Genomic DNA, 26,485 nt, shown 5'->3' with positions numbered 1-26,485 from the left:
GTCCTCGCTCTGTCCTAGAATATCGGGCCCCACTTTGCTGAATCTATTTCATCCCTACGTTTTGTCTTTTCATCTTACTCACAGTCATTATATGTGGGGGGCTGCCTTTTCCTTTGGGGAATTTCTCTGGGGCAAGTCAGGCCTATTTTTCTATCTTCAGGCTAGCTAGTTTCTTAGGCTGTGCCGAGTTGCCTAGGTAGTTGTTAGGCGCAATCCACAGCCGCTTTTAGTTGTGTTTAGGATAGGATCAGGTGTGCAGTCTACAGAGTTTCCACGTCTCAGAGCTCGTTCTTGTATTTTTGGGTATTTGTCAGATCACTGTGTGCGCTCTGATCGCTAAGCACACTGTGTTTCTGGATTGCCTTCATAACACCTGTCATTAGCAAACATAACAGTTATGCCATTCGGGCTTTCTAATGCTCCATCAGTGTTTCAGTCCTTTATGCATGACATCTTCCGAGAGTACCTGGATAAATTCCTGATTGTATACTTGGATGATATTTTGGTCTTCTCGGATGATTGGGAGTCTGTTGTGAATTCTGTGGCAGAGTTCACTCCTGTGGTCACAAGTGGTACTTTGGCTGATTCTCTCTGGGAGCTTCAGTTTGTGGAGAAAAGTGGTACTGCAGCTTCTGAGTTTCCTCCCTCAGGTGATCTGGTGAGGTCGTTAGCTGCTTCTCTACTTAACTCCACCTGATGCTTTGGTCCATGCTTCCTGTCAATGTTCCAGTGTTGGACTTGTGTTTCTCTGGATCATTCCTGTGGCCTGCTGCTCTGCATAGCTAAGTGCTTCTTTGCTATTTGTTGCTATTTTTTCTGTCCAGCTTGTCTATTTGTTTTGCTGGAAGCTCTGGGACGCAAAGGGTGTACCTCCGTGCCGTTAGTTCGGTACGGAGGGTCTTTTTGCCCCCTTTGCGTGGTTTTCTTAGGGGTTTTGTGTAGACCGCAAAGTTATCTTTCCTATCCTCGTTCTGTCTAGAATATCGGGCCTCACTTTGCTGAATCTATTTCATCCCTACGTTTGTCTTTTCATCTTACTCACAGTCATTATATGTGGGGGGCTGCCTTTTCCTTTGGGGTATTTCTCTGAGGCAAGGTAGGCTTATTTTTCTATCTTCAGGCTAGTTAGTTTCTCAGGCTGTGCCGAGTTGCATAGGGAGCTTTAGGCGCAATCCACAGCTGCCTCTAGTTGTGTTTGGAGAGGATCAGGAATTGCGGTCTACAGAGTTTCCACGTCTCAGAGCTCGTTCTATTATTTTGGGTTATTGTCAGATCACTGTATGTGCTCTGATCGCTATGTACATTGTGTTACTGAATTGCCTAGCATAACAGTACAGGAAGCCTTAAGTACTAATGATTCTCAATAGAGGGAAAAAAGAAGTTCTGAGACCATTTTTTTCCCTTTGCACTGTGATTTGTCTTTTTTTTCCCCTAGACATTTGGGTGGTTCAGGACACAGGTGTTACAATGGACATTAAAGGTCTGTCTTCATGTGTAGATCAGCTCACGGCAAGAGTTCAAGATATACAAAATTTTGTGGTTCAGAATTCTTTGTTAGAACCGAGAATTCCTATTCCAGATTTGTTTTTTGGAGATAGAACTAAATTTCTGAGTTTCAAGAATAATTGTAAACTGTTTCTGGCTTTGAAACCTCGTTCCTCTGGTGACCCAGCGCAACAGGTTAGGATCGTCATTTCTTTTTTGCGTGGCGACCCTCAGGACTGGGCATTTTCTCTTGCGTCAGGAGATCCTGCATTGAGTGATATCGATGCGTTTTTCCTGGCGCTTGGATTGCTGTACGATGAGCCTAATTCAGTAGATCAGGCAGAAAAAAATTTGCTGGCTCTTTGTCAGGCTCAGGATGAGATAGAGCTATATTGCCAGAAATTTAGAAAATGGTCCGTGCTCACTCAATGGAATGAATCTGCGCTTGCAGCCATTTTCAGAAAGGGTCTCTCTGAAGCCATTAAGGATGTCATGGTGGGATTTCCTATGCCCGCTGGTTTGAATGAGTCTATGTCTTTGGCCATTCAGATCGGTCGACGCTTGCGTGAGCGTAAATCTGTGTACCATTTGGCGGGATTACCTGAGATTAAACCTGAGCCTATGCAGTGCGATAGGACTATGACCAGAGTTGAACGGCAAGAACACAGACGTCTGAATGGGCTGTGTTTCTACTGTGGTGATTCCACTCATGCTATCTCTGATTGTCCTAAGCGCACTAAGCGGTTCGCTAGGTCTGCTACCATTGGTACTGTACAGTCAAAATTTCTTCTGTCCGTTACCTTGATATGCTCCTTGTCGTCGTATTCTGTCATGGCGTTTGTGGATTCAGGCGCTGCCCTGAATTTGATGGACTTGGATTATGCTAAACGTTGTGGGTTTTTATTGGAGTCCTTGCAGTGTCCTATTCCATTGAGAGGAATTGATGCTACACCTTTGGCCAAGAATAAGCCTCAATACTGGACCCAGCTGACCATGTGCATGGCTCCTGCACATCAGGAGGTTATTCGCTTTCTGGTGTTGCATAATCTGCATGATGTGGTCGTGTTGGGGTTGCCATGGCTACAAGCCCATAATCCAGTATTGGATTGGAATTCCATGTTGGTGTCCAGCTGGGGTTGTCAGGGGGTACATGGTGATGTTCCATTTCTGTCAATTTCGTCATCCACCCCTTCTGAGGTTCCAGAGTTCTTGTCTGATTACCGGGATGTATTTGATGAGCCCAAGTCCGATGCCCTGCCTCCGCATAGGGATTGTGATTGTGCTATCAATTTGATTCCTGGTAGTAAATTCCCAGAAGGTCGACTGTTTAATTTATCCGTGCCTGAGCACACCGCTATGCGCAGTTATGTGAAGGAATCCCTGGAGAAGGGGCATATTCGCCCGTCGTCGTCGCCATTGGGAGCAGGGTTCTTTTTTGTGGCCAAGAAGGATGGTTCGCTGAGACCGTGTATAGATTACCGCCTTCTTAATAAGATCACTGTTAAATTTCAGTACCCCTTGCCATTGTTATCTGATTTGTTTGTTCGGATTAACGGGGCTAGTTGGTTCACTAAGATGGATCTTCGTGGTGCGTATAATCTGGTGAGAATCAGGCAAGGCGATGAATGGAAAACTGCATTTAATACGCCCGAGGGTCATTTTGAGTATCTAGTGATGCCGATCGGACTTGCCAATGCTCCATCAGTGTTTCAATCCTTTATGCATGACATCTTCCGTGAGTACCTGGATAAATTCCTGATTGTGTACTTGGATGACATTTTGATCTTCTCGGATGATTGGGAGTCTCATGTGAAGCAGGTCAGAACGGTTTTTCAGGTCCTGCGTGCTAATTCTTTGTTTGTGAAGGGATCAAAGTGTCTCTTTGGTGTGCAGAAGGTTTCATTTTTGGGGTTCATCTTTTCCCCTTCTACTATCGAGATGGATCCGGTTAAGGTCCAAGCCATCCATGATTGGACTCAGCCGACATCTCTGAAAAGTCTGCAAAAGTTCCTGGGCTTTGCTAATTTTTATCGTCGCTTCATCTGCAATTTTTCTAGTGTTGCCAAACCATTGACCGATTTGACCAAGAAGGGTGCTGATGTGGTCAATTGGTCTTCTGCTGCTGTGGAAGCTTTTCAAGAGTTGAAGCGTCGTTTTTCTTCTGCCCCTGTGTTGTGTCAACCAGATGTTTCTCTTCCGTTCCAGGTCGAGGTTGATGCTTCTGAGATTGGAGCAGGGGCTGTTTTGTCACAGAGAGGTTCTGGTTGCTCAGTGATGAAACCATGCGCTTTCTTTTCCAGGAAGTTTTCGCCTGCTGAGCGAAATTATGATGTGGGCAACCGAGAGTTGCTGGCCATGAAGTGGGCATTCGAGGAGTGGCGTCATTGGCTTGAAGGAGCTAAGCATCGCGTGGTGGTATTGACTGATCATAAGAACTTGACTTATCTCGAGTCTGCCAAGCGCTTGAATCCTAGACAAGCTCGTTGGTCATTGTTTTTTGCCCGTTTTGACTTTGTGATTTCGTACCTTCCGGGCTCAAAATGTGAAGGCGGATGCTCTGTCTAGGAGTTTTGTGCCCGACTCTCCGGGTTTGTCTGAGCCGGCGGGTATCCTCAAGGAAGGAGTAATTGTGTCTGCCATCTCCCCTGATTTGCGGCGGGTGCTGCAAAAATTTCAGGCAAATAAACCTGATCGTTGCCCAGCGGAGAAACGGTTTGTCCCTGATAAGTGGACGAATAGAGTTATCTCTGAACTTCATTGTTCGGTGTTGGCTGGTCATGCTGGAATCTTTGGTACCAGAGAGTTAGTGGCTAGATCCTTTTGGTGGCCCTCTCTGTCGCGGGATGTGCGTACTTTTGTGCAGTCCTGTGGGATTTGTGCTCGGGCTAAGCCCTGCTGTTCTCGTGCCAGTGGGTTGCTTTTGCCCTTGCCGGTCCCGAAGAGGCCTTGGACACATATCTCTATGGATTTTATTTCTGACCTTCCCGTTTCTCAAAGGATGTCAGTCATTTGGGTGGTCTGTGATCGCTTTTCTAAGATGGTCCATCTGGTACCCTTGTCTAAATTGCCTTCCTCTTCTGATTTGGTGCCTTTATTCTTCCAGCATGTGGTTCGTTTGCATGGCATTCCAGAGAATATTGTTTCTGACAGAGGTTCCCAGTTTGTTTCGAGGTTTTGGCGAGCCTTTTGTGGTAGGATGGGCATTGACTTGTCTTTTTCCTCGGCTTTCCATCCTCAGACTAATGGCCAGACCGAGCAAACCAATCAGACCTTGGAAACATATCTGAGGTGCTTTGTTTCTGCTGATCAGGATGACTGGGTGTCCTTTTTGCCTTTGGCTGAGTTCGCCCTTAATAATCGGGCCAGCTCGGCTACTTTGGTTTCGCCGTTTTTCTGCAATTCTGGGTTCCACCCTCGTTTCTCTTCAGGGCAGGTTGAGTCTTCGGACTGTCCTGGTGTGGATACTGTGGTGGATAGGTTGCAGCAGATTTGGACTCATGTAGTGGACAATTTGACTTTGTCCCAGGAGAAGGCTCAACGTTTCACTAACCGCAGGCGCTGTGTGGGTCCCCGACTTCGTGTTGGGGATTTGGTTTGGTTGTCATCTCGTTATATTCCTATGAAGGTTTCCTCTCCTAAGTTTAAGCCTCGTTTCATTGGTCCATATAAGATTTCTGAGGTTCTTAATCCTGTGTCTTTTCGTTTGACTCTTCCAGCTTCTTTTTCCATCCATAACGTGTTCCATAGGTCATTGTTGCGGAGATACGTGGCACCTGTGATTCCATCTATTGATCCTCCTGCTCCGGTTTTTGTTGAAGGGGAGTTGGAGTATATAGTCGAGAAGATTTTGGATTCTCGTGTTTCGAGACGGAAACTCCAGTATCTGGTTAAGTGGAAAGGTTATGGTCAGGAAGATAATTCCTGGGTCTTTGCCTCTGATGTCCATGCTGCCGATCTGGTTCGTGCCTTTCATGTGGCTTATCCTGGTCGGCCTGGGGGCTCTGGTGAGGGTTCGGTGACCCCTCCTCAAGGGGGGGGGGGGAGGTACTGTTGTGAATTCTGTGGCCAAGCTCCCTCCTGTGGTCGTGAGTGGTACTTCGGCTGGTTCTGTCTATGAGCTTCCTTTGGTGGATGAGAGTGGTACTGCGGCTTCTGAGTTTCCTTCCTCAGGTGATGAGGTTAAGTCGTTAGGTGCTGCTCTATTTAACTCCACCTGGCGCTTTGATCCTGGCCTCCAGTCAATGTTCTAGTATTGGTCTTGCTTCCTCCTGGATCGTTCCTGTGGCCTGTCTTCCTGCATAAGCTAAGTCTTGCTTGTGTTATTTTTGTTTGCTATTTTTTCTGTCCAGCTTGCGATATTGGTTTTTCTTGCTTGCTGGAAGCTCTGGGACACAGAGGGAGCACCTCCGTACCGTTAGTCGGTGCGGAGGGTCTTTTTGCCCCCTCTGCGTGGTTGTTTGTAGGGTTTTGTGTTGACCGCAAAGCAATCTTTCCTATCCTCGGTCTGTTCAGTAAGTTGGGCCTCACTTTGCTAAATCTATTTCATCTCTGCGTTTGTATTTTCATCTCAACTCACAGTCATTATATGTGGGGGGCTGCCTTTTCCTTTGGGGTATTTCTCTGAGGCAAGGTAGGCTTATTTTTCCTTCTTAGGGCTAGCTAGTTTCTCAGGCTGTGCTCGAGGCGCATAGGACTGGTCAGGAGCGCTCCACGGCTACCTCTAGTGTGGTTGGATAGGATTAGGGATTGCGGTCAGCAGAGTTTCCACGTCTCAGAGCTCGTCCTATGTTTTTTGTAATTGTCAGGTCACTTTGTGTGCTCTGTACTTCAAGGTCCATTGTGGTTCTGAATTACCTGTTCATAACAGGGGGCTCCCTGCAGGCTTCCCTGAGACCCCCGCGAAACCCCCGCAGCAACACGATGTGATCGCGTTGCTCCGGGGGTCTCCTACCTTCCTCCCTGCAGCAAATCCCGAATCCAAGATGGCCGCGGATCAGGGTCCTGCAGGGAGGGAGGTGGCTTACCAAGTGCCTGCTCAGAGCAGGCACTTGGTAACGCTGCAGCGCTGTTTGACAGATCGGTGATCTGTCAGAGTGCTGTGCAAACTGGCAGATCACCGATCTGTATTGTCCCCCCCTGGGACAAAGTAAAAAAGTTTAAAACATTTTTTACAAGTGTGTAAAAAAAAAAAAAAAAATCCTAAATAATGAAAAAAAAAATATATTATTCCCATAAATACATTTCTTTATCTAAATAAAAAAAACAACAATAAAAGTACACATATTTAGTATCGCCGCGTCCGTAACGACCCGACCTATAAAACTGGCCCACTAGTTAACCCCTTCAGTAAACACCATAAGAAAAAAAAAAAACCGAGGCAAAAAAACAACGCTTTATTATCATACCGCCGAACAAAAAGTGGAATAACACGCGATCAAAAAGACAGATATAAATAACCATGGTACCGCCGAAAGCGTCATCTTGTCCCGCAAAAAACGAGCCGCCATACAGCAACATCAGCAAAAAATAAAAAAGTTATAGTCCTCAGAATAAAGCGATGCAAAATAATTATTTTTTCTATAAAATAGTTTTTATCGTATAAAAGCGCCAAAACATTAAAAAAATGATATAAATGAGGTGTCGCTGTAATCGTACTGACCCGAAGAATAAAACTGCTTTATCAATTTTACCAAACGCGGAACGGTATAAACGCCTCCCCCAAAAGAAATTCATGAATAGCTGGTTTTTGCTAATTCTGCCTCACAAAAATCGGAATAAAAAGCGATCAAAAAATGTCACGTGCCCGAAAGTGTTACCAATAAAAACGTCAACTCGTCCCGCAAAAAACAAGACCTCACATGACTCTGTGGACTCAAGTATGGAAAAATTATAGCTCTCAAAATGTGGTAACGCAAAAAATATTTTTTGCAATAAAAAGCGTCTTTCAGTGAGTGACGGCTGCCAATCATAAAAATCAGCTAAAAAACCCGCTATAAAAGTAAATCAAACCCCCCTTCATTACCCCCTTAGTTAGGGAAAAATAAAAAAATGTATTTATTTCCCTTTTCCCATTAGGGTTAGGGCTAGGGTTAGGGCTAGGGTTAAGGCTACAGTTAGGGTTGGGGCTAAAGTTAGGGTTATGGTTTGGATTACATTTGCGGTTGGGAATAGGGTTGGGATTAGGGTTAGGGGTGTGTGGGTTAGAGGTGTGGTTAAGGTTACCGTTGGAATTAGGGTTAGGGGTGTGTTTGGATTAGGGTTTAAGTTATAATTGGGGGGTTTCCACTGTTTAGACACATCAGGGGCTCTCCAAACGCGACATGGCGTCCGATCTCAATTCCAGCCAATTCTGCGTTGAAAAAGTAAAACAGTGCTCCTTCCCTTCCGAGCTCTCCCGTGTGCCCAAACAGGAGTTTACCCCAACATATGGGGTATCAGTGTACTAAGGACAAATTGGACAACAACTTTTGGGGTCCAATTTCTCCTGTTACCCTTGGGAAAATACAAAACTGGGGGCTAAAAAATAAGTTTTGTGGGAAAAAAAAGATTTTTTAATTTTCAGGGCTCTGCGTTATAAACTGTAGTGAGACACTTGGGGGCTCAAAGTTCTCACAACACATCTAGATAAGTTCGTGGGGGGGTCTAGTTTCCAATATGGGGTCACTTGTGGGGGGTTTCTACTGTTTAGGTACATTAGGGGCTTTGCAAACGCAATATGACGCCTGCAGACCATTCCATCTAAGTCTGCATTCCAAATGGCGCTCCTTCCCTTCCGAGCCCTCCCATGCGCCCAAACGGTGGTTCCCCCCCATATATGGGGCTTCAGCGCACTCAGGACAAATTGGACAACAAATTTTGGGGTCCAATTTCTCCTGTTACCCTCGAGAAAATACAAAACTGGGGGCTAAAAAATAGTTTTGGGGGGAATTTTTTTTTTATTTTCACGGCTCTGCGTTAGAAACTGTAGTGAAACACTTGGGGGCTCAAAGTTCTCACAACACATCTAGATAAGTTCGTGGGGGGGTCTAGTTTCCAATATGGGGTCACTTGTGTTTTTTTTTTACTGTTTAGGTACATTAGGGGCTCTGCAAACGCAATGTGACGCCTGCAGACCATTCCATCAAAGTCTGTATTTCAAATGGCGCTCCTTCCCTTCCGAGCCTTCCCATGCGCACTAACGGTGGTTCCCCCCCACATATGGGGTATCAGCGCACTCAGGACAAATTGCACAACAAATTTTGGGGTCCAATTTCTCCTGTTACCCTAGGGAAAATACAAAACTGGGGGCTAAAAAATAATATTTGTGGGAAAAAATGTTTGTTTTATTTTTACGGCTCTGTATTATAAACTTCTGTGAAGCTCTTGGTGGGTCAAAGTGCTCACCACACATCTAGATAAGTTCCTTAGGGGGTCTACTTTCCAAAATGGTGTCACTTGTGGGGGGTTTCAATATTTAGGCACATCAGTGGCTCTCCAAACGCAACATGGCGTCTCATCTCAATTCCTGTGAATTTTGCATTGAAAAGTCAAACGGCGCTCCTTCCCTTCCGAGCTCTCCCATGCGCCCAGACAGTGGTTTACCCCCACATATGGGGTATCAGCGTACTCAGGACAAATTGTACAACAACTTTTTGGTTCCAATTTCTTCTCTTACCATTGGGAAAATAAAAAATTGGGGGCGAAAAGATCATTTTTTTTCCACAAAAATTATTTTTTATTTTTACGGTTCTGCATTATAAACTTCTGTGAAGCACTTGGTGGGTCAAAGTGCTCACCATGCCTCTAAATAAGTTCCTTAGGGGGTCTACTTTCCAAAATGGTGTCACTTGTGGGGGGTTTCAATGTTTAGGCACATCAGTGGCTCTCCAAACGCAACATGGCGTCCCATCTCAATTCCAGTCAATTTTGCATTAAAAAGTCAAAAGGCGCTCCTTCGCTTCCAAGCTCTGTCATGCGCCCAAACAGTGGTTTACCTCCACTTATGGGGTATCAGCGTACTCAGGACAAATTGTTCAACAAGGTTTGGGGTCCATTTTCTCCTGTAACTCTTGGCAAAATAAAACAAATTGGAGCTGAAGTAAATTATTTGTGAAAAAAAGTTAAATGTTAATTTTTATTTAAATATTCCATAAATTCCTGTGAAACACCTGAAGGGTTAATAACTTCTTGAATGTGGTTTTGAGAACCTTGACGGGTGCAGCTTTTAGAATGGTGTCACACTTGGGTATTTTCTATCATATAGACCCCTCAAAATGACTTCAAATGAGATGTCCCTAAAATAAAATGGTGTTGTAAAAATGAGAAATTGCTGGTCAACTTTTAACCCTTATAACTCCCTAACAAAAAAAAATTTTGGTTCCAAAATTGTGCTGATGTAAAGTAGCCATGTGGAAAATGTTACTTATTAAGTATTTTGTGTGACATATCTCTGTGATTTAATTGCATAAAAATTAAAAGTTGAAAAATTGTGAAATTTTCAAAATTTTCGCCATGTTTTCGTTTTTTTCACAAATAAACGCAGGTAATATCAAAGAAATTTTACCACTATCATGAAGTACAATATGTCACGAGAAAACAATGTCAGAATCACCGGGATCCGTTGAAGCGTTCCAGAGTTATAACCTCATAAAGGGACAGTGGTCAGAATTGTAAAAATTGGTCCGGTCCATAATGTGCAAACCACCCTTTGGGGTAAAGGGGTTAAAAGAACATACAATAAAACATCAGAGCATAAAGAACATTAACATGCTGGGAGGAGTCCTTGAAGCTCATAAGATCTGGTGATTACCAAACAAAAAGTGAACATAAAATGTACCAGCAATTACTCCCAGCCGTTACCCCACTAGCTCGGGAGCACCATAACCACAGGGTTCCAATGTTCACTTGAACTTTCTGAGGATTCAACAAAACCTTGCTGAATATCCCCTCTACCATTCACCAGATCAAGAACCAAATTAAATTCCAAAAAGAGGAATCCATATCCCAATGGATCCCCCAGACCAATTTATAACCAACTTCAAGGACCCCCCCCAACTGCACAAGATGTGGGATAAGTGAAGATGAAAACACCATGTAAGTTTACAACCAAGGTATATTACAGGTTGATACTGGAAAATGTTCTATCATAAGGTCAGATACATTCGATGATGGGCAATGCTGTGTTATATGCTGTAACAATAAAGAAGCCGCCTGCTCTTCTACAGCAGTTACAGACAGGCTCTCTAATCCCCAGCTGCACATACATCGTAAGAAAATATAATATGTAGGTCTAGTATAAGCTGCCTGCAGCCATAAGTGTATGTGCAGAAAACTGCAAGGTCTGTGCCCCCAGTCAGTCACACTAACTACATACAATAGACGAGAGACAGGGCTGAAAACTGGGCCCATGATGTGTTCTCCAGAGCAAGGTGCAGCATCACACTAGGAGTGCCCACTCACTACCCGCCATGTGCTGAGTTATTAGTGCCCACTCACTGCCGCGTAGTGCCCACTCACTGCCTGCCATATGCTGCGTTATTAGTGCCCCACTCACCATACCGCCATGTGCTGAATTACTCCCCGAATAATTATTGACACCTGATAAAATATATATAGTAAGGCTCCAGGTAATCCACTTAGGCTAGTGCTATCCACCATCTTAGGTAATATAAAAAAGCGCTCAGTGGGTATAACCCGATCCTGCAAACATATGAGGGGGACAATTTACAGAAAAAGGGGTGGATTTATCAGGAAGGACAGCATGCAACATAATAGGATTAAAGGCTGCCATATCTCCAGAAATAAAGCATGGATTTGGAAGTCATGCACAGATTATATGTGCAACAAGGAAAATAACCTGGAGACCCAGGATCTAAAATGTACTCAAAGTCTGTATACATGATAAGCATGCTACGCAGAGATGGAGCCTTTTCTCATAAATCACATATGTCACGGGTTCCTTCTCGGGTATCACTCAATCAACAGAGCAAGAGAATAGTGAACAATTCCAAGACCTTTATTTAGGCAAAACACGAAAGGTCCATATATACGATCCATCACACTGAGGATAAAAAATGGTCCTTATGCTTCCCCTTCTCTCTGATGTGCTCTGTTCACCTTATTCCACACAAGACTGATCTGTGTCTAACCTCACTGATATTTACAAGTCTCCCTCCTTCACAGATCAGGAGGGGGAAGGTCTCAGGGGCTCATTGTTTCAACAAGTTAGGTCAACATGTCATTAGCATACAATACAATACTATGGGGGCTGATATCAGGTAGCAGCAACAGCCATTCAATTCAATTAGCAAATAACTCCTTCTACAAGAGAACACCATGAAAATAAGTAAAATAGAAATATACACAAAATGATACCCACATAGCATATCACACCATCACAACATATATATAGTGAGTCACCTGGTTATGCTGGATCTGTACACCCAGCATCATCAGACTGTACTGTAGCAGAGATGAGGTCACATACAGGTCACAAGACTCCAAAAATGGGAAGGACGGGAATCAGCACATAGCAGCATGCAATACACAGACATGAAGTGCAGCCTCTTACCATCATATATATATACGGTGTATATATACCATCCCGTTACTGCTCCCTCTTACCAGTCCCTGTAACTGCCCAGCTCCACGCTAGCAATAGCAGACACTGTATGTGTCAATGCTCTGACCTATCACACATATACCCCAAACTCATGAAGACTCTGTATAATACAACAGAAATGTGATACAACAGCCATGTCTGTAAGGAGGTCACACAGGAGCTGTCTCTGCTGTGTGTTAGGCAACTTGTAACACCCATGAAGGAACATGGCAGCTACATGAATCTCTGAGGTAATATTACTCCCAAATAAGATGTAAGAGCTGAGACTACACTAATACATGATGAATGTGGAGTAGTATATCAGCCATGTCTGCAGGGAGGTACACATGAGGGAACATGGCGGCTACATGAATTTCTGAGGTAAAAGTGATCCCATATATGATATAGGAGCTAATCCTACACTAATACATGATGTGTGAGGTGAATGTACTCCTATCAGCTATAATGTGAAGTGATAACCCCAGTATTATACTCCCTGAAACTGCAGACATGTTTCCTCCTGTCCATCCTGTGAGAAAAAGAGGGAGCGCCAGAGTTGCCTCCCCTATATAAGCCCCACCCTCCTCACAGTAATACAACAGGCACAAACATCTAAACTCCTTCCTCTTAAAGCAACAACACTCTTGTATAAATAAACCGCAAAACAAACAAAAGCTGCAGGAGTTCTCGGTCCACCCATCCCCAAGTCATGTCCACCTCCGTCTAGTCTCCGGTGGTTTCTGGAGTATTGCCAGTGCACGGCACCTTCTGGACTCAAAAGTATTCAGTGAAGGTTTCTCTCACACGGACACCCGAGTTGGAGGGCCTTCCCAGACCCACGTTGACCACTGGATTAAATACTTGCTGCTGGTACTCAACATCTACGTCAGTGCTGGACTAAGGACATAGTTATGGAGTACACAGCATGCCTTAATCTCAGCGTCAACGGTGTCTTTGTCCAACTGGATGGGTGTGTGAAAGATCCTCCACTGACTACTTATGATCACAAAAGGTGCATTGCACATATCTTCGTGCACGACTCAGCCGATAATTAAAAATCCTACACCGGGCATTCAGTCCCCTTCGTGGGTATGGGCGCAGCAGGGTTTTCATTAAGGTAAACGCCTCAACCAATACCATCACAAAGGGCACTGGATGGGTGGAACCTGGCAAAGGTCATGGGGCTGGAAGCGTTGCGCAATCTCGAAGAATTTGCAGACCGATCTGTGATGTTCGCAACACCTGAGAGTCCCCAGTACTGCCATAGGCACCAACATCAATGGCAACAAATTTGTAATGGGCATCAGCCAACACCATCAGGACCAGAAAAATACTTCTTATAATTAAAAAAGCGTGATCCTGATCATGGTGGCTGCTGAACTTTTACATGTTTACCATCGACTGCACCTACGGAGTTTGGGAAATTGGCCTCTCCTGAGTTGCGGAAGGCATCACGATGGGCTGGACTTGTGCCAGATCATGTTACATGTGCACCTCACAATTTTAAAGATGGTGGATTTACCAACTCTAAATTGGAGGTGCAGGGATGTATAGCTCTCTCCTGTGGCCAAAAATCTGCAAAGAAAAAGAAAAGATTATTAGAAATGTCACACAAAAATGTAAGGAAACCTGTCAGCAGTTATGGGCGATATAATATGCGGCCACCACCTTTCAGGTGTTATCTGGAGCATTCTATAATGCTGGCCATAACACCCCGGTCCAACACAAAGGGTATAAAAAATAAACCAAAATTAAAAAAATAAGACACAACTGCATGGGGCGGTCACGTCAGATGTGACTTGCAGGTCCATGTTCGGCCACTCCAATCTTTTGGCAACGCCGCTGCCCTCCTGCTTGCTTCAGTGATCACTGCTCAGCCGTACTTATCTAGATTGTTGAGGGCATAACTAATTACTGCAGTGAGCAAGCACAAGGAAAGGTCTGAGAGGCCCAGCGCATGCACCTCTGTGGAATTTGCTCTATCCTCATCAGGACACAAAAGTACGCCTGCGCAGTAGAGTGATTAAGCAAACAGGAGAGTTGTATCGTATCGCAAAAAGAAGGGAGGCGCAGGACCTGGGCGTGCGACACGGCTATCGGATAAGATCACATGATAGCGCCCCACCCACGGGCATAATCCAAATTATGTGTATAATTTTTCTTAGCTATCTCCTCTGACCCGGGGGTTTAATTAGAGAATGCAGTAGATAAGCCCTGAAAGACAGTAGGCGCATCTTATAGCAGACAAAAATGCTGACCGTTTCCTGGCGTGTTTTAAACATGATATTTCAGGTACCGTAAAACACTACCAGAGATATCCATGTCCATGTGTCTGTGTGCGGCACACATGAGGCATCCGTGTGCTGCACATGTGCTGCATCATTCCCACACGGATGTCTAGCAGGGAAAAAGCGCAACAGTTAAGCACAGTTAGTGGCAGGTGCTGAAGACAAATCCCATTCTTCCCTGATGGCGCTGAATTCCGTCAGAGCAGGGTAGAACGATGACAGCATCTTCATCACCTGCCGCCATGGAACAGCACTTCCTGTTGCGCTTCTTCACCTGTGCCAATGCGTGTCACACAGAGGACATCAATGTGAGTTCTACATGTGCACGTGTGCAGGACACTTTTTGGACCATGGTAAAGGTAAACATCTGGAATGTCTGTGTGTTTTGCCCACGGACACACGGCCGGCGAAATCACGCTGACGCGCATAGACCCATTAATTTGAGCGGGTATACGTTTGCTAGTGTCTCTACGACATGTCAAAACTTTCATCACACATACCGGACACACTGACGTGTGAAAGAAGCCTAACGACATACAAACAAAAAATCAGTTACTTACCGCAAGGTGATGAGTAGCCTTTCCTCAGCAGAGATAAAAAATAGTTAACATATGATAAAATGTTTGGAAACACATTTTAATTCGGAAAATGTCTTTAGAAATTTGGCAACTTACCTCCTCAAATCAGAGTAAAGCACATAAAAGTGCCCCTTCTCTGCGCTCAGCTACCAGAGGGTGCAGCCACATTTTATTGCGAGCTCGCCTTCTCCTCTGCTGCTGTGCCCAAAATAAAAAAAACAAAAAATATTGTTTAGAACACAACACAGTGAAAAAAATACATATAAAGATTTTTTGACATCTACTTTAGCTTACCTGCTCTCTGTGATGATTGAGGATTTGCAGCAGCAACCCCATCATCAGAATCCTGTAGGGCCTGTGGAGCTGTAGCTGGGGGCTCTGCTCTGCTGAGCACTCTCAGCCGAGTTGCTCGCAAGTGAGTAGGAGCCCTAAGATTAAAGCAATCCATGAAAAAATCCATCTTGCAGCTGGATACAGCAGCAAAAGAAGAGGATTTCATCTGTGCAGGGTCTATATATAGAAATCCCATGAGACACGCCCATTGTGTGTGGCTTGTGTCAAGGAAATTCTACTGGAAAAGCACTGTCCACATACCCAAATTCTGCTGGAAATATCGAATGCATGCACATAAACAACGCAAACGCATGCAAAAACGCAGGCACACGCTTGCGTAAGCCGATGCATATAAAAACTGCATCATAAGCATACGTTTAGATACGTTTTGGCATGCGTTTGCGCATGCAGATGATACGTTTTGCACGCAGATGATACGCTGTGCACAGAAACGCTAATGTGAACCTAGCCTAAGTGAGGTTGGCATCTCCTGACGTCTTGGCAGAAGCCTCTCTTATTCCAGTCGCAGTTCTGGTCGAAATCTCCAAAGAGTGAAGTGGAACATGTCTGGATCAGCGGTTTTGGGTGATTTAGATGTGCAGTACAAAGACTGACAATCCTCCCAAATATCCTGCCAATTTTTTTTATTTTTCCAGCAAGCTGGCAATTTTGAACAGGGCTTGTAAGCTTTGTATGACAACTTTTAGCTTCCGATGACCCGATAATTTACTGCAAACGACATCTTTGAGTTGATGCACCTGTCTTAGGGCACCTTTACTGGAATTTCCCATAGCTTATACAGCAAGACAGACCTCAAGCTCGTCCTAGCTTCCCATCTTTGAAGCCATTAATGAGATTAAATCTTTTGCCATATTCTCCTCCAGGAACTCAGAATGGCGTAAGAGCTCCGTAAGAGAAAAACATGACACTTTGCTTTTTCTGACAGCAGAACTTATTGCTATAAGCATGTAATGGATGACCTTTCTCCTTTCCTCATCAGTTAAGACACATGTAATAACACATTGCAGCATGGGCTGTGTCTGTTACGGAGAACACCAGAGTCATCCTGGTGGTTTATGAACCCATAGCTAGGGCAGAAGATGGTAACAAAAAAGTCAAAGTTTTCCGATGGTCCAGCTTGGTATTGTGTATGTACAATCAAATCATCTACTGTCAGTATATTCTGCGCTGCACTTTTTCTGTCTTTACAATCTCTTATGGTTTTGGTATAAATCAGATCCAATATTTTCAGCGTACTGCAGTGTGGATGCTCATCATCGATTTAATTTCCAGACACTCCATGACTTCTTCGGAGTGGTATAGAGTAATGTGAGCCAGGATCATCATAGCTGCGCCAGTTATTCCCTGACGTGTCAAAAAAAGGGGAGAAAGAAGTGCAGTAGTGATGCGCACACCTTATCTGATAATAAAAAATGATACTTTATTAATCAAACATGTAAAATATTTGATGTATAAAAACAACAGCAACATAACCTGATGCACATACATAGAATATATATGCAAGAGCCTTTATTGTAAATACCCTTGCTTAGATGCATGGCAAAAGCCTATGGGAATTGGCTAACGTTAGCAACAAAAAAATCTAAGGCCACCTCAACCATATGGTTGAAATACACAAAAGGTGCTAGATGCAGTTAAGGTGCAATTTAGGCAATTATAGAATGAACTAGATGGTGGCCCGATTCTAATGCATCGGGTATTCTAGAATATGTATTTAGTTTATTTATGAAGATTTAGGAATAATGCAATGAATACACAGGATTTTTCGGGTAAAATATATACATTATCATTACATTTTATTGCTCATGGAACTTAATATAATTGAACGAAATTATTAAACATCAAAATATATAAACCATTACATGAATATCTAACTGTATTTAAATTAATAATCGGACAAAAGAAGTACATTGACACTATAATATATTTGTAACAATATCAACCCAAAATATTTTTGTACACCACATTTCTTGTGAATACCTTTTGACTACCTATAAGCAACTTTCCTTGTAAAGTGGTAGGAAGAACTTGCACCTTGATGTTGGATCTCATTTGAACTCTTGAAAATGCAACGTAGAGTTGTCCATGACCAAAAACGGGGTCCTGGTAGATATATGCCAACACGGTGTAGAGTTTGACCTTGTGACTTATTTATTGTCATGGCAAAAGCTGGTTTTACTGAAAACTGTCGACGCCGATGCCTAAATGGATGACCGGTGTCTGAAGGACATAAATCAATGCATGGAATGAACACTTTGTCTCCTTTTGCTGACCCAGTGATCACTCTTGCTTGAATTACATGAGAATGGAGTCCAGTAACAATAAGGCGTGTTCCATTACATAGACCATTTTTTGTATTTAGATTCCGCAGCAACATTAAGATTGTTCCAACGTTAAGTTGTAGTCTGTGTGATGGCATTCCTAATGGCGTAAGACTATTTAAAAATTCAACTGGATAATGCTCTCGTTCATCTTCATTGTCTACATCCACTAAATCATCACTTTTGTACAACTTATACTCTCCAGGTATTCTATCCATCACACAGGAATTTAGCAGAGCCACGTCATCGTTCTTGGGACAGAGAATTGCATGGGAAGAGGCCCCCTCGACACTGCTTTGGTCATTCACATCAGTTTCAACGCATTGTCCAAAGACATCACTTACGATGCAGTCAGTGCACAACATGTCTTCTGGTGTTTCAATAATGTCTTCTCCAAGTTTGTATTTGTTGCTAAGTTCACCGTTACCAAGTTTAAGAAGCCAGTTGCTATACTCTGGGTCAAAAGATCGCATGTTGTTAATTAGTTGGAGTTTATTAAACTGTTTCCAAAGGTCAGCCATTTTTAAGCTGGACTTGATAACATCTGTTCTTGTTCCATTTGGTATGACTGGAAGGCATTTCCTAAAATCTCCGCCAATGATAAAAACTTTACCTCCAAACAGAATTTCATTTTTTTCAGCAACATTTGTAGTCATGACTTCACACAGAAGTCTGTCAATTAAGCTCAAAGCCTATTTGGGTGCCATGGTGCACTCGTCAAGTATCAATAGATTTGCGTCGTTTAACTGTCTTCCTGCAAATGTGTCTTGTTTTATTCTGGAAACTGAGATTTCGTTGACTGAAACTGGTATCCCAAAGAGTGAATGGATAGTGTGAACTCCTCGTAAAATGTTTACTGCAATACCTGTTGTAGCTGATGGCAATACGACTTTTCCCAACCCTTTAACGTGATGCATTAAAACTTCATAGAGGTATGTTTTACTGCTCCCTCCTGGACCGTCAATAAAAAAACATTTTGGCCTTGCATCTGCTTGGTTTTCTATAGCGCTCACAATAGTGTCATACAGTTGTGGCCAAAAGTATTGACACCCCTGCAAATCTGTCAGATAATACTCAGTTTCTTCTTGAAAATGATTGCAATCACAAATTCTTTGGTATTATTATCTTCATTTAATTTGACTTAAATGAAAAAACACAAAAGAGAATGAAGCAAAACATTGATCATTTCACACAAAACACCAAAAATGGACCAGACAAAAGTATTGGCACCCTCAGCCTAATACTTGGTTGCACAACCTTTAGCCAAAATATCTGCGACCAACCGCTTCCGGTAACCATCAATGAGTTTCTTACAATGCTCTGCTGGAATTTTAGACCATTTTTCTTTGGCAAACTGCTCCAGGTCCCTGATATTTGAAGGGTGCTTTCTCCAAACTGCCATTTTTAGATCTCTCCACAGGTGTTCTATGGGATTCAGGTCTTGACTCATTGCTGGCCACCTTAGAAGTCTCCAGTGCTTTCTCTCAAACCATTTTCTAGTGCTTTTTGAAGTGTGTTTTAGGTGATTGTCCTGCTGGAAGACCCATGACCTCTGAGGGAGACCCAGCTTTCTCACACTGGGCCCTACATTATGCTGCAAAATTTGTTGGTAGTCTTCAGACGTCATAATGCCATGCACACGGTCAAGCAGTCCAGTGCCAGAGGCAGCAAAGCAACCCCAAAACATCAGGGAACCTCCGCCATGTTTAACTGTAGGGACCGTGTTCTTTTCTTTGAAAGCCTCTTTTTTTTCTCCTGTAAACTCTATGTTGATGCCTTTGCCCAAAAAGCTCTACTTTTGTCTCATCTGACCAGAGAACATTCTTCCAAAACGTTTTAGGCTTTTTCAGGTAAGTTTTGGCAAACACCAGCCTGACTTTTTTATGTCTCGGGGTAAGAAGTGGGGTCTTCCTGGGTCTCCTACCATACAGTCCCTTTTCATTCAGACGCCGACGGATAGTACGGGTTGACACTGTTGTACCCTCGGACTGCAGGGCAGCTTGAACTTGTTTGGATGTTAGTCGAGTCGAGGTTCACACCGAATATATATTTATTAGAGGAAATTGGTGCGTTCGCAACCCAGGATCCACCGTGCAGGAAAGCACCTGCAGCTAGATATGGCGGTACTATATAGTGGTATAAACAGTCTCTGTTACTTTACAGAGTCTGTTAGCAAAGATAACGCTGTGCCCTGTTTGGCTCACAGAGGCACACAGCTACTTAGAGCAGATGGTGGTCATGCAAACATAAAACTCTAAAACTCCTCGCCGGAGGTGCCAGCATTCTAGGGGCTAATTTCAGCCGGGTCCCTGACTGCATACAAAACATACAAATACTCTGATATGGGTATACCGTGAAGATTGGTAGAGCAGCTTAGTATACATTTTTTGCAAAAAACGTATCAACCAAATACCCTGTTATTTACATCTTTTACTAGCACTTGCGGATTACTGCAAACATTTTTTCAAACTGAGTGTTTTTGGTTTTACCATTCTCTTTCGTGTCTTCAGGTTTCTTGGTGGTGTGTGAACATGTTCTTACAGACTTGTTCACTGTGCAAGTAGCCCATGTGTTCCTGTTTCCATGATTGTTCTCTTGTGTCTACAAGACTGGGGAGTTCCACCACTCCTCTTGGGCTAGCTGCACAAAAGCTGTTCTGCCCTGTATGCACACATGGATTTTTCCTCTCTGAACCCTGTTCACACAGGTAATATACAGATGATCAGGTTTTTAAATACATCAGATAGGGATTGCATACATTAGTTAGGACTGCTCTGATATGGGTATACCGTGAAGATTGGTAGAGCAGCTTAGTATACATTTTTTGCAAAAAACGTATCAACCAAATACCCTGTTATTTACATCTTTTACTAGCACTTGCGGATTACTGCAAACATTTTTTCAAACTGAGTGTTTTTGGTTTTACCATTCTCTTTCGTGTCTTCATGCATACAAAACATGACCACACTGGCGCTGAGATCATACATAAATTGTCACTAGTGCATGGCCGTACAGTCATGAGAACCCTTTATAGCTGTAGCACCTACAGGACCTTCCAAGAAGGACCAATGGAAGGCTGCCACAGAACTTGATCAGGTACAGGGCCTTCCTGGAGGACGAATGGAAGTTGCTGCAGTACCTGAGCATGTGACCCTTGATCTCCATTGAGAGATCTTGCCCTGGGCATGCTCAGTGTGTGCAAAGCAGGACTTAGTCCCAGAAAAGCAGACCAGTGCAAGGTACAATAGTAAAGCCTGGAGAGGCAGCAGTAACCCTTTGCACAGTATCAGATTCAGTGAGACGCTGGGACCGACGTCTCCGCTGAGCAGGCTCCACTGCGGCCGATGCAGAATGGGAGACCGCAGCAGACATGGTTAATAACCATGTATAAGTATATAAGGGGACAATACAAATATCTCGCTGAGGATCTGTTTATACCAAGGAAGGTGACGGGCACAAGGGGGCATTCTTTGCGTCTGGAGGAGAGAAGGTTTTTCCACCAACATAGAAGAGGATTCTTTACTGTTAGGGCAGTGAGAATCTGGAATTGCTTGCCTGAGGAGGTGGTGATGGCGAACTCAGTCGAGGGGTTCAAGAGAGGCCTGGATGTCTTCCTGGAGCAGAACAATATTGTATCATACAATTATTAGGTTCTGTAGAAGGACGTAGATCTGGGGATTTATTATGATGGAATATAGGCTGAACTGGATGGACAAATGTCTTTTTTCGGCCTTACTAACTATGTTATGTTACTATGTTATGGTTCAAGATTCCCCCTGTGCAGTGGCGCGAACTCGACTCCTAACAGGTTCTTTATCCAACATCAGCACAATCTTGCGTTGAAATCTCTTGTCAATTTTTCTTTCCTGTCCACATCTAGGGAGGTTAGCCACAGTGCCATTGGCTTTAAACTTCTTGATGACACTGCTCACAGGAACATTCAGGTCTTTGGAGATGGACTTGTATCCTTCAGATTGTTCATGCTTCCTCACAAATTGGTTTCTCAAGTCCTCAGACAGTTCTTTGTTCTTTCTTTTCTCCATGCTCAATGTGGTACACACAAGGACACAGGACAGATGTTGATTCAACTTTAATCCATGTCAACTGGCTGCAAGTGTGATATAGTTATTGCCAACACCTGTTAGGTGCCACAGGTAAGATACAGGTGCTGTTAATTACACAAATTAGAGAAGCATCACATGATTTTTCTAACTGCCAATACTTTTGTCCACCCCTTTTTTATGTTTGGTGTGGAATTATATCCAATTTGGCTTTTTGTGTGTTTTCATATAAGACAAATTAAATGAAGATAATAATAACAATGAATTTGTGTTTGCAATCATTTTCAGGAAGAAACTGAGTATTATCTGACAGAATTGCAGGGGTGTCAATAATTTTGGCCACAACTGTATGCAATCCGTTGCTGTTCATTTAAGGAGTTTTTCTTCTCTGTTGTCAACAATAGTTCATAAGCCTCGTCATACTCTGGAACTTGTGGAACTTGAATTGCAGGCTCTGGCAAACTAAAGTCTGGAAACGTTTTTCAATGCAGTAGTAAGACATTTTGGACTTCTTGCATGGCATAAGATCCGCAATTTTGACAATTTCTACTTCTGTTGTGCAGATGTAAGCAGTAATCCTCGATTATATGTTCTTTGAAATTTGTCCAAAGTTGAGCCGGATTTTTGGCCGGCCAAATACGTCCAAGTAAGTCTCCACACAGTATCATCCAATAGAAGTCCTAAAGCCAAAGCTGCAGCTTTAAATGTATTGTGCAATACTCTGTTAACTATTTTCAAATTGTCATAACTTGTAGCTCCTTTGACATGCAGTAGTAATAGCCGAAGGCAATATCTTTCTTGATCCTTGACACTAACAGTGTAAATGCGTCCAATTATTCTGCTAACTCCTCGTTGTCTTGGATTCCAAGTTTTATTCATAACGTAATGCTCTGGAATCTCTCAATACAAATACTGCCTTGCGTTTTCGTCATGTTGGTTCAGCAAAAACTATTCCATTAATGTTGATGTCGTGCTTAAAGTTTTTGCGACATCTTTGACTAGAGCATCTTTAAAGAAATAAAGCTGCTGTTCATTTGGTAAATGAATAGCTAAACGTATAATGGCATGGGACTGTGAATGCATTGGAAACGCAAATATTCTCCAAGCAGCTTCTGGAGCACTCACATATCTTAAGTCAACAAAAGTTGATGATTCATCGTGATTGACTGTTTAATGGTGTATTTCGACGTTAGCTTTGCCATGCCCCTTGTAGATGTACTTGAAAAGATATTTTACACTTTTTATTGAAGCACGGATTTCTACGTTAGTGTGACAGTTGTAGCTTTTTGATAAGTACTGGTTGTATGGGACTATCCATGAGTTATTTATAATTTTTTTGTTGCGAGCAATGTTATCAATGTGTTGTTGCCGGTAGGATGGGTAGCCATCCAAATTTTTAGCAGTGTGCCGTTTCAACTCCTTTGGGAACCCTGTTGTACACTTTCCATTTTCTATGCATGGACTTTTTGGATTTGCTAAACCTCATGGACTATGAACCATATGAGAGACTACAATATTATACAGTTCAGGATACTTTTCTTGGTTAGGAATTTCAGTCCACACTATGTTGTTTATTTCTTCCTCCATACGAAACTTGGAATCTTTGTCTAAGATAATTAGTATATGCGCATGTGGGAGACCTTGTTTTTGAAACTATGACGTGTACCATTGTTATGACTGTTCCAAAAAGCCCATTTTTGATGTCTTTCAAAAGGCTGCCGAGTTTCAGTCGAAATACACATGCGACTAAGTCCAGCCTGTGTTCAACTTGTTGCCAGGGTTCTAGATTTTCGGTAATTTCTGGCCATTTAGGATTACAAGTCATTGTCACAAAAATGTCAGGTCCTCCATACTTTGTTACTATTGCCATTGCATCTTGATAGCGCTGTTGCATGTTGCGGGGGCTACCTTCAAACGACGACGGGAGAAATACTGTTTTAACAATTGGAATTCCCTTTTGAATTGATTGTTTTTGCAAATGTTTTGAAGAACACATTAGTCTTCAACTTTAAGTTGTCTTGTGTTCATTTGTATAAAATTTTGACGATTAGCTTCAATTTTAACGTATGCGTCGACTAAGTACTGTTGTGTCAGTTTCCCACCGTTTAAAATAGGATTGAAGTAATTTCAGACAGACAGAAGAAAACTGTAGTACTGCAGTTGTGTAATTCTTGAAGTTCATTGCTGTTTTAGGTTTTCATGCCACCCTTGATCACCTCTTGGAAAGAATAGCGGATACAGAAGAACATCAAGGTTGCTGTGCAAAATGCTAATTCGTTGTGTCTTAGGAACCAAAAGGGTTGTTTTGGTCTGACTTATGATGGACTAATATATCCCTTTGAAAAGGAGGCTCTCCGTGATCGTTTTGAAAAACAACTGCGACTTCACCTACATGTGGTTTGTTGAAAAGTCGGGGATCCTGTTTACGTTCTTGTTTAATGGCCATGACAATAGAAGGCATTTCAATCCCATTTTGTATAGCCCTCTGTTCCTCCTCAGCTTTGACGTCTTTTAGCATGCGATATGTGGCAGCAAATGGGCTGATTTTTTGTAAATATATGGCAATTTCATCACATTTTTCGTTTTCTTTCATGTTCATCCTTTGTTCTGTAACCTCATTTGTATCAATGATGTATAATTGCAAATTTTGGTGGTTGTCCTATTTCTAGGTGAAGTGTTCCAGTGCGGTGGTAGATCTGGCCGTGAATTTTAAAACAATATGGTCCGAATCCAGGGGGCGGTGTAATGTTGGCACCAAATGAAGCAAACGCATGAGAACTGTTGATGCTTCGGATATTGTCCATAAAATTTCTACTGTGTTGATGCGAACTTTCATCAACTGCTCAAACAGATCTGAGTAGTGAGGTCTCGGTAGCATAACTTTTCCTTTTTGGTAGCATTGAGTAAACTGATTGTCAGATGGTTTTTCATCAATGAAATTCAGAGAGTTGCATTTAGAGCACACTGCATTCATATTCCCACAGTAGTGTTCCCCGGGCCCTGCGCATTAAGTTTTTTTTCCGGGCATGCGCAGTTGCGCTGCCCTTTGTACTTACAGCACAGGCGCCGGGGACAATAATGCAGTATGAGGAGGCAGAACCCGGCGCGCACAGGCCCGGAGTGACGACTGTGCTGCGTCTGATTAGGAAGGAAAGTCCCGCCCCCAGGACGATTTCAGGGGTATGAGGGGCCACATTTTATAAACGTTTATTCCCACGTGTGCAGGCATCATAACTAAAAGCCACCTTGTCAGAATGCAGCATTAGTGCTGCACAAGGTGACTCTTTTAGTTACAAATGCCTGAGGGGGGTGAAAGGTTCCCTTTAATTACATAGTTTATTCCATCTTTAATGATTTCAGATTTTTTCTTTGTTTATGTCTGTTTGCACATTGTGCACTTGCAGCAGGGGAAAAAGCCATTCATGTTGTTCCCAAAACATTGTAACAGATTTATGCACATGAGAATTTTGCACTGTGGGTGCAATCAAGTTGCCAAGATTGCTGGCTTTTTTTATATATAAATCGTGGAAATGTAGGGATGCAACTTCCCAAGAATTTGTCGTCTTTTAGTATCCCCCAGTGTTTGTTCACTATTTTTTTTGAGAATACTGACATTTGAGTTATGCTGTATAATAATTGGGACATTAATTGTCTCATTGTCCATTTTTCCATGTTTTTCTTTAAGAATATCCTGGCGGCTTAGGTCAGAGACATAGTTTTTTGATGCTTCTAGTGATTTTATATTATAACCATTTTCCCAAAAATTGGCAGTAAGTGCTTCTGCCTCTTTCTCAAACTGTTGGAGTCTAGAGCAGTTCCGTTAAAGCCTCATATACTGACTCTTTGATACATTTAGTAACCAATTGGGCAAATGTCAACTGTCATTGGGGATAAAGCTATTTGCATCCGTGGGTTTGCTATAAGTGCAAGTTTGTATAGTAGAATTGTGAATAAAAATGTTTAGATCTAAAAAATTTATAGTGTGAGTGCTGGTAGTGGCAGTGAATTTTAAAAATAATTCATTTTTATTAATATCAATTAACAATTGGTCCAAGGACTGAGAGCCACCTCCCCAAATAAATAAGACATCGCCGATAAAACGGCGCCAGAGGACCAGGTCTCCTTTCTTATTCTCTATAACAGTATATAGTGAAGTAATGTCTAAAGATGTAAGATGTAATTATCCTGCCACTGTATACTCTCAAGTATTTTCAGTACATGAGTACTGTCTTTCAGATGGGCTGGTAATGATGGTATCAGTTTCTGTAGGTGAGTATCTACAAAGCGTGACATATTGGCTGTGAGACATTGTATTCCAGAAATGATTGGACGCCCTGGTGGATTTATAAGGCTTTTGTGAATTTTTGGTAAATAATAAAATGTAGCTAGCCTGGGAAAGGGCGTATAGATAAAATAAAATTCATTCATAGTTAAAATCCTTTGTTGAGTCCAGCAGTTATGAATTCCTTCATGTATGTGATATATTCTACAGTAGGGTCTGTTTCCAATATGCTATATGTCACCTAGAAGGCGTAGGGCTTCCACATGATAGTCCTCCTGGTTGAGGATAACAATCCCTCCTCCCCAATCTGCTGGACGTATTACTAGTTCTTTATTTCTTTGAAGAGATATTATGGCCTGTCTTTCTTTGAATGTCAAATTATCTTTGAATTTTGAACATCTATTTGCGCTTAATCTCCTTATATCATCAATGACATTTTTTTTGGAAAGCTTCCATGGATTCTGAATATTCATTCCTAGGATTGAAATAAGATTTTTTTCTTAATGCGGTATGGATGTAAGGGTCTAAATGAGTCTC

At 42.6% G+C, this 26,485-nt stretch overlaps 1 pseudogene; it reads right to left on the bottom strand.

Moving 5' to 3' along the window:
• LOC138671765 (rho-related BTB domain-containing protein 2-like) overlaps positions 1 to 18,078 on the bottom strand; it is a 35,976-nt pseudogene extending 17,898 nt beyond the window's left edge.
• Between the last annotated feature and the right edge of the window lie 8,407 nt (positions 18,079 to 26,485).

Source organism: Ranitomeya imitator, chromosome 3 (assembly GCF_032444005.1).
Source record: "Ranitomeya imitator isolate aRanImi1 chromosome 3, aRanImi1.pri, whole genome shotgun sequence".
NCBI classification, from domain to species: Eukaryota; Metazoa; Chordata; class Amphibia; order Anura; family Dendrobatidae; genus Ranitomeya; species Ranitomeya imitator.
Note: the sequence above shows the minus strand (reverse complement) of the source record. Positions and strands in the feature narration are given on the sequence as shown.